Genomic DNA, 13,403 nt, shown 5'->3' with positions numbered 1-13,403 from the left:
AGATATGCTATATATCAAGCTATTTCTAACTGCTTGAAATAGTTAAAGTACTGTTGACATATGTTGCTATGATTTCTAACCACTAAAAGAATAATAGCTATCACAATTACATTGTTAGGGACACATGGAGATGGTGTTGATCATATATACATACTGTGAGAGAGGCACTGGAAAAATAGTAGATGGTGTATATGTGTATCCTAGGTTTCAATCTTATGTCTTTTAAACTCTAGGGAAATTGCAGTGTGTGTTGAAAAGACAGCTTTTCCAATGTTTGGCTCAACTAAGAGCTGGTTTAAGAGTCCTTAAGTGAATGGAGGTGACAAGGCAGGCTTCCATTCCCGTGTGCGAGTTCAGGTCTTCCGACCTACCAGCCAGGGAACAGGCTGGAGCTTTGACACATATATTAAAGGGTGTGACAAATTGTCTGTCACACTATCTGTGGAGAGACGATGAGGTCAAGTCAGATTTCTGTAAGTGAGAAAATTTCCATTCACATATATTATGTGTGTGGACTAGATACTGGGTCCCTCATAAGTAGAGAGGGACTGTATGTTAATGCCTGACAGGCTAGGATTTATTTTGTTCCCTTTATTTTTGCTTGTTCATTTGATGCCTAATAAAACTAGATGTGGGCTAGTTGCACCAGACTGCTGGACTTTTGTATCAGACTGTCTGCTGGCTATCCCCGTCAACCGAAGCACACTAAAGTTACATGAAATCTACAAAAACCTTCTCATTAAGCTGAATGTCACTGGCATAAATCTTGTACCTCTAATGATTTCAGCGCATATACTGCTATCTACCACTCCTATCGAAGTGCTCTGGACACTGCTAAATAAGCATACTTCCAATCTCATCTATGCTCAGGTTTCTAACCCCAAATGCCTTTTTAACACATTTAAATCTCTTCTTAATTCTCCCACCCCAAACCCTCCGGATCTTGCTTCCTAGTTCAAGGAAAAGATTGAGAAGATCAGACTTGAAATGGTACCATCTCCCTTGACTAGCAATCAGCTAAATTCCTCTCCAGCATCCTCTTGATACTCTCTTCATTTGATCCCACAAACGAAGAGGAAGTTTCTACTCTCTTATCTTCCTACTCTACCTCCTGTCTTCTTGATCCTATTACCCTGATAAATTGGTAGGTCCCTGTCTCATGTGCTCATTTCACCTCTAACTAAAATCTGTAATCTCTCTCTCTCTACTGGTATCTTTTCATCACTATTCAAGCGCGCAGTGATTACTCCTATTTTTTTTTAAAAGAAAAAACAAAAACAAAATTCTGACCCAAACTCTCTCTCAAATTACCGCCTCATCTCTCAGCTTCTTCTCGTGCCTCCAAAGTTCTTGAACAAATTGCCTACACTTGCCTCACATTTCCTTTCTGCAAACAACATATTGGATCCTCTTCAATCAGGCTTTCGCTCTCAACACGTCACAGAGACTGCGCTGACCAAGGTTGTCAATGATTCGATCACTGCTAAAACTAAAAGGTAATTACTTTCCAATTCTCATGGATCTCTCTGCTGCATTTGACACTGTTGACCACTTTCTCCTCATACAGACGCTATAATCCCTAGGTCTTCAAGACACTGTCCTATCCTGGTTCTCATCCTACCTATCTAATCATTCATTCAGTATTAATTTCTCTGGAACAACTTCCACTCCACTTCCTTTATCAGTTGGAGTACCATAAGGCTCAGTCCTAGGTCCTCTGCTATTCTCTATCTACACCAGTTCTCTTGGAAAACTAATAAGCTCCTTTGGATTTCAGTATCATCTCTATGTGGATGATACACAAATTTATCTATTCTCTCCTGATCTCTCACCATCTGTGTTGTCTCGCGTTAGACTGTCTTTCTGTCATTTCATCTTGGATGTCCTCTTGCCAACTCAAATTCAATCTTTCAAAAACAGAATTAATTATATTCCAACCCAAAATTAGAAGCTTCCTGTCTGACATTTCTATTTCTGTTGACAACATGACCAGAAATCCCACCCCGCAAGGTCGCTGCCTAGGTGCAATCCTTGACTCGCAACTATCCTTTGTTCCCCACATTAACTCTATATTTACATCATGCTGCATACATCTAAAAATCATTTCCAGAATACGCACATATCTCACACAAGACACTGCAAAAACTTTAAATCATGCAGTCATCATCTCCCGCATCGACCATTGTAATTCCCTCCTTACTGGTCTTCCCAAAGTCAGGCTTGAGTCCCTACAATCTATTTTGCACGCAGCGGATAGATTGATTTTCCTTGCAAATTGTTTTATATCTATGACTATGTCAGTCTAAGTTGGGTGCCAGTTTTTCAACGAATCCAATATAAAATTCTTCTACTAACATACAAGTCCATCAACAAAATTGCACCGACATACATCTCCTCGCTTGTCTCAAAATATCTCCGAACTCGACACCTCCGTTCTGCACAAGATCTGCATTTCTCTTCTACTCTCATCACTTCCTCCCATTCTCGGTTACAGGACTTTTTTCGGGCTGCACCCACTTTATGGAATTCACTCCCTCGCACCACAAGACTTTCAGCTAGTCTTCAAACTTTCAAGCGTTCTCTGAAAACCCACCTCTTTAGACAAGCTTATAATATTCCTCTACCACCCTCTTAATCTCCCTAGGTTATCCTATTACCACCCTCTACACCAGGCCTGTCCAACCTGCGGCCCTCCAAATGTTGAGAAACTACAAGTCCCAGCATGCCCTTCCAGCTATCAACAGGTTGTCTACTGGCAAAGCATGCTGGGACTTGTAGTTTCACAACACCTGGAGGGCCGCAGGTTGGACAGGCCCGCTCTACGCAGTTAACACAAGACAACAACCCTCTGACCAACATAGTTGTGTGACTGAGCATACAGCCCAATAAATACTTTGTAACCTTTGCATTCTAGCTGGACAAATATCTAATATGATGTAGCACTTACCCTTGTGCATCAAAGTATTGTCCCATAGATTGTAAGCTTGCGAGCAGGGCTTTCTTACCTCTACGTATGAATGTATTAACCAGTATTGTTTTATTACTGTTTATTCCCAATTACTACGCAGTCTGCTGACGCTATATAAATAAATGATGATGATGATTATACAATTACTCTTGGAAAGGTTATGAACATATGAAATCAGCAGAAATGCGCTCCTCCTAAAACGCAGGGGTGACATCGCTGTGTCTGTCTTTAGATCAATCAATATAAGCCAAATATTACCAAACAAGTGTGTGAAATGTACAGTTAAAAAACCTATATATTGTAAATTCAAAGTTAATTTAATGTCAAGTTTCAATGGAAGTAATGCAAGAAGTGCTAGATCTAATACACAACATTAAATCAATGGCTTGTGTAGGTGGGCATGCTAAATGCTATATGAACGCACATCAATATTCATTCCACTCACTGCTGAACAGTAATACTTAATTGTGGAGTTTCCTTTGACGTTGCAATGAAGTTCTTAATTGTGGAGGGGCCTATCACATCATACTGAACATGTCAGTTTTGACTGTGTACAGTAGAATCCCCTATCCTGGCCCTACAAAATTTACTCTTCACATAGCAACTCCTGAATGTTTAGTGCATAGTAAGAGAAAAGAGGAAATATCTAAAATATGATATAACTTTCAACTAATCAGAACAGTACATGTGTACTGCACAGCAATGATCAGCATCATTCAACCTTCACAGATGTCAAAATTACAAGGATTCAGCTAAATGGATGCAATCAATGCAGTCATAGAAATAACTACCCAAAAGCCTGTGGTTAATGGCTCTGTGGCTGCATCTTGTACAGTGACCTCTGTCAGTCAATTGAAGTTCACTATAGGCCTGGTGACCTACAACAGCACAGGGCAATCTTCTACATGACGACAAAACCGCTGTTACAGATGTGCGAGTTGGTAAGTCTGCTTCTCTATACCATGGATTGAAACAATGTATAAATAAAGTAACTTGACAAAAAATAGTTTGAGACCATTTTAAATATAACAAACTCATTCATAATCCTCTGAACCTAATCCATGGATCCTTGTTTTAAGAAAGTATATTATTTATAAAATACTTTCATTTATTACTCAAATGAATATGTCATTTTTATTATTGTTGAATTTTAAGACGACACAGCAGACAGTGGGGAAAACAGAGCATACATAAAAAAGGGACATACGTGATAGTAGCAAGGGTGCACCACAGGTGGGTACTCAGAGAGCACTTAAAGATTTGAAGGCTGGGGTAGGGAATTCCATAGGTGGGTAGCATCAAGAGTGAAGTCGTGTAGGTGGGAGTAAGCGGTGGTTATCAGAGAAGAGGTGAGAAAGTGCACTGTGTGGAAACAAAAAAAATGTCTACCTTATAAAAGGAGCTTACAGGTTATCCAACACTCATTCTTCCAGGATTGTACACGGAGAAAACGTCTGTGGATATTCTCTGCAAGTATGACTATTAGTAGCCTAGACTACAGTAAATTGTGTGTGTGCAATGCATTTGCCATAGAGCTGTATGAACACAACTCACACTTCCTGACTGCGATATTTACCCTTTTTGCTTACACATTTTACACAGTAAACTACACCATACAATTGTTTTCGGTGTTGTAATTAGAGCCATTAGCTACCTGGGAGTATAGACACATAAGCAATTACGATTAATTGGTGTATTTATCACAAACATAGTGACAATCGCAGAAGACAACCTTTTCTGTACTTGTCATTAGCACCAATATCTATTTAGGTGTAGAAAAACACTGGCAATTTATGGTGATCACAACCATTGTATTTGATAAAACATCACAAGCAGTACTTGCACATTGTCAAAAAAACTCTTACACAAACTATTGTCATTCATGTATCAATACAAGAAAATATGTTAAAAACAAAAAGAGTCAGTGTGTTCACAACAACCTCAGAAGTAAACAATGTAATAATAAAATGCATTAAACTGTCATCGAAACTACTAATCCAAAAACAAATAAAAAAAACTTTATGGGGGATGATGCAGAATTTTTTTTAAAAAAAAAACCAGAAAGAATTCCAAAATTCTGCAATTTATGGAATGGCGCTGTAGAACTTTCTCCTGATTGTGAGCCACTGGATTATTGCCAACATCTGCCACTGACGTGCTCTCCTGCCCATGTTCTAGCTGTCTGAATGTGTTCACCATACCAGGTGTAACAATTAGTGATATGGAGCAAAGAAGTTACAAGCAGAGACTAAATTCCATAACAACCTTCTCGAGATATGTTAACTTGAACACTTAGATAATTTATAATGAGCAAAACCGCCGAGACGTAGTGCAAAATCCTATTTGGTGAAGTTATGCGCCCCTTTTTTCGCTGGTGTAACTGGTTTTCTGCCAATGTACATGAGTTTGTGAGGGAAGATGGCAGCATTTGGGAGGAGTTGGCCAGAATAAGGGTACTTCTTGCAGACATGTGCAATAGCAAGATTTCATTTTGTAAAGTAAAACTACTAAAATGTGGTAAAGGGGTAGAGTGAGCATTTTTAATGGAGTTCCTTGGTTTGGGAAGGTGCAAAGCCATCTCTGCTCCGCAAAAACACTTGAAAGTTCAGGTCTGAAAAAGTAAATTTGTAAAATTTGGTCCACTTCTACTATTTGCGTCTGAATTTGGCCAAATCAGTACAGATAGAATTTGTGTATTTCGCCATATTCCAGGTTCCTTAGCGGTGATTTTCTGCATTGAAACATGACATGTCATGTCTTATGACATGTCATAAGATGCCACCAATCAAGTAATTTCTTCAAATTTCTGGCCTGCTAGAGCTGCTCTGTCGGACTTCTAGTCGGGAGTTTTATGGATTGAGTTTCCAAGCAACTGGAGTGGCGGAAAGCACACTGCCACTGAACTCTGGAGCAGTCGAAACGCATTCTTTGGAGAGGCTGATCGCGCTTCACCATTTGGCAGAGTCCTGACTTCAACCCTATCTAACACAGACTATGAGCCAGGTGTTGTCGCCTAACATCAGTGACCGACCTCACTAATGCTATGCGGCTGAATGGATGTGAATCCCCACAGCCATGTTCCAAAATATAGTGGAAAGTCTTCCCAGAAGAGCGGAGGCTGTTATAGCAGTAAAGGAGGGACCAACTCCATTTTAATGCCCATAGTATTGGAATGAAATGTTCAGCAAGCACATATGCATGTGATGTTCGGGTGTCCACATACTTTTGGCCATGTAGTGTATTTTTGATATGTCCACCTGGGTGTGCATAATTTGTGCCAAACTGTGGCTTTTCTATACACCCCTGTGTCGTGGGATACGATAATGTCAGTAGAGTACTTTTACGAATGATCTTATTTCCTTCCTATACTGAGCAAGTGGAAGAGGAGTGTGCCAAGCTGATTGGTCCATGCTACTAGAAGCACTGCAACCAGTAGACTGGAATCAAGAAGCAGATAGCGACAAGCAATTGCTTGGCTACTACTGGCCACTGTTGGCAATTTTGTTCAGCACCACTACTACTAATATATTAATGGACAGTATTGTTACTATTGGTATATTACTACATACTATGACTGGCATTTTGTTGGGCTTCACCAATACTAGTAGCATAACAATATTGTCATTTTACTAGGCATTACTACTAGTGGTGAAATACTAATGGACATTACTGCAGGCATACTAATTGGCACTATTACTATGCTGCCATTTTCATGGGCATTCAAATAAGAGGTGGTTTATTAATAGGCATTACTGTTAATGCTGGTATACTGAATAGCAATACTTTTACTGCTGGCATATTACACTACTGCTGACATTTCACTGGGCATAACTACAAATTGTGCCATTTTATTAATGGTGGCTTATTACTGGACATTACTTTTACTGCTGAAACATTACTGAGCACTATTATCGCTGGCATTTTATTTGGCAATACTACTACTGGTGGCTTATTGCTGGGCATTGCTTTTAATGATGGCATAATACTGACCACTTATATTACTTTATATATTACAGTGCATTATCTACTGCTGCTGTACATATTACTGGACATCACTGGTGCTTTGGCATAACAGAAACTGTCTGGTGCTCTAGTAAAATTCTTTAATTTTGGTGGCTCATTATAATAGCCATAGAGTTCCACTGCACCCCAGTGGAGATTGTGAATTGCAAGGGAAATATTGACTTAAAAAAAGTAATTGCTATCCATCATTTATTTTTTTAATGAAGGAAAAAAAAAAAAGAAGTTATACACACATTTGAAGCCAGGGGTCGCTTGTGAGGCGATCAGGTTTATTGTTTTGTTCCTAAATCAATGCAACCTAAAATTACTTAAACTGTAATGGTGCCGTCATTACAATCAGAGGCAGAATGTCTTAAAATAGTGGTTCAACAAGATGCAAGTACCTTTTTTCTAAGGCAGATGCCATACTGTAGTGTTTGTCACTCGTAGAGCTAATGCATCTGGGTGTCAAGTAATCAGCCCAATTAATGTCAGAGTGGAAGGTGACTTTTACAGAATGAATGGCAGACCAATAATAAAACCATGTTTCATGATGGATCATTCCATCTTTAAAACTTCCATGGAAAGGCATTTCCCTTCTGAAATAGCGGTCAACGAATCAATTGTTAAAGGAATGTTAACCATAATGAACAGAGCACAATACAAGTATACCACAGATTGAGTACTAAAACTGATTTTTTTTGTAAGCTCTAAAATTCAACTGGACTTTGACATAAAAGCCACTAACTTTCCCAAACATTCATTAACTTCTCAGAATGAAATATATTTGGGGATGATTGTTGGGGAAAGCATTTTTTCCTATGCACAATAAAAAGAAAACAAGTTACTTTCAAAAAGTTTCATTAAGGACATTACAGGTATTATTAGCCTAAAACAGCAGAAAGCAGAGAACATTAATGGGTATATTTACTAAACTACGGGTTTGAAAAAGTGGAGATATTGCCTATACCAACCAGTTTCTAGCTTTCACTTATTTAAAGTGCATTCTACAAAATGACAGCTGCAATCTGATTAGTTGCTATAGGCAACATCTCCACTTTTTCAAACCCGCTGTTTAGTAAATATACCCCTAAGTTGTCTGAAAGCCTTACAAACGTGCAGATATTGTCATTTGGCAGGAATGCTCAATAACCAGCACCATGAAAGTTTTGGCCTCACTAAACAGTGTAGATAAGCTAGATCAACCAACTGGACATTCTTATGGAGGTTAGCAAACAACTTTATTTTCCATTTTGTCCAACTCATTCATAAGAATGGTTAGCCAGCGCCCAAATATGGTGTTTGGCCTGTCAGCTCAAAAGAACCAAAATAGTTAACAATAAATCACTGTGTGTAGATTAAATCAAAACTGGACAAATCACAGAAATCAGACTGCCATTGTGACTACAAAAAAAAAAAATTACTGCTGGTGCTCAGCTTTATTTTCTATTGATTTAAGGGATGCATATCTTCCCCATTTCCATAAGTAATCCTGCTGGCTCCTAGATATGAAGGACTCCTGAATTCTACATTAATTTGACCTGGTTTAAGTTACAAATCACACGTTATGGAAACAGTCAGACAACAAGTAATTCAGGAATGTATTACTTAACATTCACAATCCACACATCAGACAGATTAATTACGATTGTACAATTTTGGTATATAAACGCAATATCGTCTGTTGACTAATACAATTCTTCTATACATAATATTAAACACAAAGTTTCCTGAGATTAAAATACAACCTCTTAACAACTTTCACATATTATATACAAAGTTTTATTTCTGAATAAAAAAAAAAAAAAAGTCTGTAAAATGTCATGTTAATGACATTTTAAACTAAAATGTGCTCATAAGTCCTAACTCACTATGCCATACTAATTATGGGTTAAACTATGAATTGTGCTGAAAACATTACAAATCACATCATAGCTGTAAATACATGTGTAACTCATAATTGAGATAAATATAAAAATCATAAAAAGAATTAAAAGGTCACCTTAGAAGAAACCGTAAATTAGCAGAAAAAAATGTGTGTGTGTATATATATATATATATATATATATATATATATATATATATATATATATATATATATATATATATATATATATATATATTATAGCCGCTGTTGCCAACTGCACAAGGAAAATGCACTAGTTTCAATTCCAAATCACTTACAACAAACGTATCAGTCATCCATAGTATCGTAGGCTTCTTAGAGCAAGTAAAATATAGAACATCAAGAGGTGACCATGAAATTTAAATTTGGCCAGAAGAAAAACACTCCAGATTAAAACAGATGGGTTAAATACCTTACATTAGAAACATAAAATACATTGTATAGTGTACTTAATAAAGTCTATCAAAGGTTTTATACAAATATCATATTATCAGCATATACCTTCAGGTACAATATGTGGTATTAATCTGTTCTACCATAAAACTAAACACGTAAAAGACATAGGCCACAATAGAAATGTATGTTTTAAAAATACACCATTATATTTCTTTTAGTATTTGTTGACATCTAAAGTTTCAGTCCTTCCCATTGTGACAGAGCAGCACCTCATCAATGAGGCAGGAGCTGCTCAGCATTCCAGCGGGTCGGCTTTCCTCATATATGTTCAACTGTAATTGGATTATGATGAATAGCTCAAAATTTCAAAGCTTCTAAAAGGTATAATTCAGTTATACTCCATTCTGTCTGCAGCCTCATTCTTTTGCTATACCATATGATTATAGAAATTCTAGGTTAAATGCACACAGAAAGGCTACATTTTATAGCTTAATAAGAAAACAGGCAGCTTGGTTGAAGATCTCTAAGTTATCTATATTTTGACATGAACATATTAGTGTAATGGGCTAAACTAAGCTTTGCTAACTGCAAAAAGGCTGGCAACAGAGGTCTGCTAGGCTCCCTCAGAATTACACACATCTAGGGAAAGGAATTCTTGTTAGAAAGACATGTCCATAAGGGATTCTAGGATTAAGTGAATAACATACATTCAGAAGACCAGAGTGCTTAACACATACATCAATAGTAATACATTGGGCAAAGACACAAATATACATTATATACACAGTAAAACTCTTGTAAAGGGAACAAATAAGGAAAGACAGCACGTTGTACACTCCTGAATGCCCTTTTTAGACAGATAGCACAATCCAGAGAGACGCTTCTTGTAAATGACTGAGGAGAACTTGACACCTTAATCAGTTATTCAATGCTAAACTACCAAATATCATTCAAGTGTAAATTCAAGACAGAGGAAAAAAAGTTAAATGGCCAACATAGCCGATGTGACTGTTTAATCAATTAATCAAAAAAACACAAATGTAAGTTGTAATAGCAACTATACTTTCGCCAATTCAAAATTCCAGATATTGAACTTTCAAAACAGCTTCCTTGACTTTATTTTTTCTTTTAGCCTATTCCATATATAGTCACTTCTCTAGTATATTTTATTTATTTTTGCGTTTTATACACTGAACTCGTCAGCGGTTCATATTTAACAATGCAATAGCATGAATGAGACAAAATCCAATTTATCTTTATTAGTCCTTATGTATTAAGCTCTGAGCACATGACAGTAATAGCTTGAATCTTAAATACCTTCCTCTAAATCAGACCTACACTAATGAGTTACATAGTCAAGCAGGTTAAAAAGCAGAAATACTTCTTCCTGCAAACTGACTGGAGAACTTCAGTCTGGCAATAAAGTATGTTAAATGCCATACACACCTTTAGCACTGTTAAGACACAGGAGTATAACAGTACTAGTAAAACAAACAGGTCAAGCAAACTGATGATGCGACTGAAAATGCACATATCAAATTTTGTAACAAAACGAGGCCAACAAATATTCACCACTGCTTCATAAGAAAATTGTTATGAAAAGCCACATAAACACATAAGCCACATTTATTTAATGGAGTGCATTTTAAATGTAAAATTACCTCAGTTTCCAGCTTGCTTTCAGATTCCAGGATAATTCTCTAGATATATTAAATTTAGTTTCCAAATACTACACAAACATAACAGAGAAGATACCTGGGCTTCCAACTCCATTCATTCTACATGCTCATCTCAGCACAGTCTGTCCCGCAGCAACGTGAGAAACTAGCTAGAGTCTGAGGGACACCATCTGGCAGACCTGCAGGGGGGGGGGGGGGGGGGTAGGGGCGCAGAGCGCATGTGCATAAAGAACAAATCCCTATTCATGAAGAGGTACTCAAAAAAAAGGCATGGAGTCCAAACAAACAGTAGTCTGGACCATGCATAGGTAACTATAGGCAAAAACAGACAAGCATGTGACACATATATGATGATTCTGTACATGTCAGTCTTTCAATAAATCAAATTTAATAACGAAGATCCATCCAGTCAAGGAGAACAGCAGACTGAGAAACAATTGTAAATAGGCAGGTTCATATTAAGTGCAGAAATACATGCACCTGAATATAAAACAAACTTTCAATGTAATCAAATGGTACACAATTATTTTAAACCTATTAGATTCTCTTTTACTTTAGAGCAATAATTTCAAGGTCTAGCAACAACAACCAAAGGAAAATATCCTACAATAATACCTTAACAAAAGTGCACAGGGCACATACAAAACACACAAACATTCCAGGAAACCATAGACTAAACACTTCCAAGATATCTGAATGAATGAATGAATGAATAAGTAAAAACATGCAGATTGGTTAACAGTTGTATATTATTTTATAAAACACACTCCACAATATCTCAGCAAGGTTCCCTTATCAATGGGACAGCCATGATTATTGTCCTTGTAAATCTTTAACTGGAACTGCTCAGCATCCCATGTTTGGGATTGCTGAGATCAGGACTAAGGAGGGTGACAGGGATTGAGTACCACAGCTGTCCATCTGCCCAGGACACCTGAAGGGAGGTTCTTTTAGCAAAGTCACCCAAATATCCACCCTATATGCCTTTATTAGAGTTGTGCTGTGATTGTCAGAAGAGGTAGCGCCGACGTGACATAAACGCTGCATTCATATCTAGTATAAAGATGTACAGTACACACTGATACATTGATATCCCGGTCACATCGCACATTAGGTGTAATAGCAGCACAAAGGGACATCACGAACTTATACAGGGACACTGCACCACTTATCTCACAGACACACACAGAGAGAGGCGCACGGAGACAGCACAACAATACCACATGCGCATCACATCTCACTACTATGTAAACATGTATTATGTATGAGATGCAGAGAACATGTTCTGCACGGCTGTACTCCCGCAGCTCCATGACAGAGGAGCCACTGACAGGTCACATACAGACACTACACCGTCCGTCCCAGCCCCTTCCCCGCACACACGGAGTCGGGCTTGGTGTGTGACCCCAGTGATATTAAACCCTTCTGAACTCCCTCTATAGGTTATCTCTTCTCTGTTATCACGCGGGCTAGTACCAGGGGCTCCTACCCGCCTCCCTCTGAACCCCCGTGGACAGCCGGACACCACCCGCTGTTCCCCCCGTAGTTACCGGTATCCCGGTGATGCTCCGCTCCGCCGCCTCCTTATCCCTCACACACCAAGCAGGGCGCGAGCCCAGCAGCGAGCACGTGACTGCGCTGCCCGCGCTCATTGGTCAGAGGCTGCGCGAGGCCCCGCCCCCTTCGCCTGCACCTGAGGGGAGCGCGCAGGGAGCACTTGCACAGAGAGAGCCTGCACCTGAGTGGTGCGCGCGGAGGGCTGGCGGGCACGGGAGGGAGCTGTGCACCTGAGGTGGTACCTTCACCCTTCATGTACTGGGCATTCCCTTATCGGTGCCTGTTTATACCGTGTACCATTCTATCATGTACTTGTGCGTTTCCTTTTATAATATGCAGCTCATTATGTGAATACAATTATACCGTGTTCATCCCTATAACTGTGCAATTTTACCATGTAAAGCTAGGTACACACTACACTGTTTTCATCCAATAATCCGCTAAATCAGCCGACATACGACCGCTCGTTCAAATGTCGGGTCAGTGTGTACAGTGACACGATGGTCGAAAGTCTGCCCTAATGGACGATTATCGTCTCATTTGGTTGGTCGTACCCTTTAATATTTTCGTTCCAATCTCGTTTCCTTTGTGTAGTGTGTATAAACTTCCGACCGATCCACAACAGTGAGTACGAAATTATAGTCATTGCTCACGACAACATGGCTGTAAAAAAGTCGCTAAAGGGAAGTCTGCACTTCCCTTTATCGTCCTAAACAAGGCTAGTGTGTATGCAGTCCATGGACCGAGCGATCGGAACATCGGACGCATGTAAAATAGCTCGGCATAAAAAGTTGGTTGAAATTTCTGTAGTGTGTACCCAGCTTTAGGCACATATGTGTGTTCTCTTGAGTCCTTCAATACGAAATCTATATATTTCAAGTCAATGTAAACAGCA

General features: G+C 38.8%; 1 protein-coding gene across 3 annotated transcripts in view; it reads right to left on the bottom strand.

Annotated features, from left to right (window-relative positions):
* STRBP (spermatid perinuclear RNA binding protein) overlaps positions 1-12,590 on the bottom strand; it is a 130,605-nt gene extending 118,015 nt beyond the window's left edge. For 2 of the 3 annotated variants that reach the window (XM_075184734.1, XM_075184737.1), the window contains exon 1: positions 12,502-12,590. The gene's annotated coding sequence lies outside the window, so the exon portion shown is untranslated. Of the gene's footprint in view, positions 1-10,933; positions 11,022-12,501 lie in introns of those variants that run through there. The other variant, XM_075184735.1, reaches the window with a different exon arrangement.
* Between the last annotated feature and the right edge of the window lie 813 nt (positions 12,591-13,403).

Source organism: Mixophyes fleayi, chromosome 9 (assembly GCF_038048845.1).
Source record: "Mixophyes fleayi isolate aMixFle1 chromosome 9, aMixFle1.hap1, whole genome shotgun sequence".
Taxonomy (NCBI): domain Eukaryota; kingdom Metazoa; phylum Chordata; class Amphibia; order Anura; family Limnodynastidae; genus Mixophyes; species Mixophyes fleayi.
Note: the sequence above shows the minus strand (reverse complement) of the source record. Positions and strands in the feature narration are given on the sequence as shown.